The following is a 2,343-nucleotide window of genomic DNA, read 5'->3' on the forward strand; positions in this document are numbered from 1 at the left end:
GGCTCTCTGATGAAGGGTCTAGGCCCGAAACGTCAGCTTTTGTGCTGCTTAGCCTGCTGTGTTCATCCAGTTCGTTAACTCGAGTCCGGTCCCATGTTCACTACGATTGGCTGGAGGAAAAGTCACCTTCCACCTCGTCACCAGCCCGCGCCTGTTTTTCTATTGGTCCCGCGCTGACATCAATCACCTGGACGCAATGACGAGTTGGGAACATGCGCAATGCTCCCGTTTTTGCTGCTGTTCTTCAGCTCCAGGGAATGAGGGGTGCTTCTAATGTGCGGCAATAGCAACAATTTCTTGAGATAACACGGTGTGAAGCTGGATGAACAGAGCAGGCCAAGCAGCATCAGAGGAGCAGGAAAGCTGGCGTTTCGGGCCTAGACCCTTCTTCAGAAATGGGGGAGGGGAAGGGCGTTCTGAAATAATTAGGGAGAGAGGGGAAGGCGGAAAGAAGATGGATAGGGGAGAAGATAGGTGGAGAGGAGATAGATCGGTCAAAGAGGCGGGGTTGGAGCCAGTAAAGTGTAGTGTAGGTGGGGAGTTAGGGAGAATGGCCGGTCGGGGGTTGGGGGGGCGGGAAGAGGCTAGTAGGTAGGAGATGGGGGTGGGGCTTGAGGTGAGAGGAGAGGATAGGTGGGAGGAAGGACAGGTTAGCGAGGCGGGGAAGAGCTGGAATAGAAATAATGGGAACTGCAGATGCTGGAGGATCCAAGATAACAAAGTGTGAAGTTGGATGAACACAGCAGGCCAAGCAGTATCTGCTCCTGAGATGCTGGGGATAAGCTGGTTTTGGGTTGCGGTGGGGAGGGGCGTTTCAGGCCTAGACCCTCCTTCAGAAATGCGGGGGGAGGGGATTCTGAAATAAATAGGGAGACGGGGGAGGCGGATAGAAGATGGATAAAGGACCTTTGACCATCTTCTATCCGCCTGCTCCGTCTCCCTATTTATTTCAGAATCCCCGTCCCCTCCCTCATTTCTGAAGAAGGGTCCCGACCCAAAATGTCAAGCTTTCCTGCTCCTCTGATGCTGCTTGGTCCACTGTGTTCATCCAACTTCACACAGTGTTATCTCAGATTCTCCAGCATCGGCAGTTACTACTACCTCTGTGACAACAATTACTTGCAACGTTTCAAACCCTTCATATTGTCAAATCTCCTAAGGTGCTTTGTGGGCGATCGGAATAAAAAGTGTTCAGACGTCCTCATTTTTCAAGGACCACAACTTCCCCCACTCAGCAGTTGAGAACGCTGTCGACTGTATCCCTCGCATTTCCCGCAACTCATCCCTCACACCCCCTCCCCACAATAAAAACCAAAACAGAATCCCCTGGTCCTCACGTACTACCCCACCATCCTCCAGATCCAACGCATCATCCTCCGACACTTCCACCATCTGCAATCCGACCCCATCACCAAAGACATTTTTCCTTCCCCCACCCTTATCTGCTTTCCAGACGGACCACTCTCTCTGTGGTCATATGAAATATGAAACATAAAATTATGAAGGGAATAGACAAGATAGAAGTAGAGCGGATGTTCCCACTGGCAGGTGAAGCTAGGACAAGAGGGCATAGCCTCAAGATTGGAGGGAGCAGATTTAGGACTGAATTGAGAAGGATCTTCTTCATTCAGAGGGTTGTTAATCTATGGAATTGCTTGCCCAGTGAAGTAGTTGACCCTACTTAAGTAAACGTTTTTAAAGCTAAGGTCGATTTTTTTTGAACAATAAAGGATTAAGCGATATGGGGAGAATGCAGGTAAGTGGATCTGAGTCCACGAAAAGATCAGCCATGATCTTATTGAATGGCAGAGTGGGCTCGAAGGGCTGAATGGCCTATTACTGCACCTAGTTCTTATGTTCTTACATTCTTATGCTCTGTGATTCTGTTGTCTGCACCACACTCCCCTCCAGCCCTACCACACCTGGCATTTTTCCCTGCAACAGCAGAAAGTGGTACAACTGCCCCTTCACCTCTCCCCTCACCCCCATTCCAGGCACCAAGAAGACTTTCCACATCAAGCAGATATTCACCTGCACATCTGTTAAGGTGGTATACTGTATCCGCTGTTCCTGTTGTGGCCTCCTGTACATTGGGGAAACCAGGCGGAGGCCTGAGGACTGCTTCACGCAACACCTACATTCGGTTCGCACTAAACTGCACCTCCCAGTGGCAAAACATTTCAACACCCCCTCCCATTCCTCAGATGACATATCCATCATGGGCCTCCTGCAGTGGCACATTGATGGCACCCGAAGGTTGCAGGAACAGCACCTCATATTTTGCTTGGGAACCCTGAAGCCCAATGGTATCAATGTGGACTTCATAAGATTCAAAATCTCCCC

This window comes from Stegostoma tigrinum, chromosome 15 (genome assembly GCF_030684315.1).
Source record: "Stegostoma tigrinum isolate sSteTig4 chromosome 15, sSteTig4.hap1, whole genome shotgun sequence".
Classification (NCBI taxonomy): Eukaryota; Metazoa; Chordata; class Chondrichthyes; order Orectolobiformes; family Stegostomatidae; genus Stegostoma; species Stegostoma tigrinum.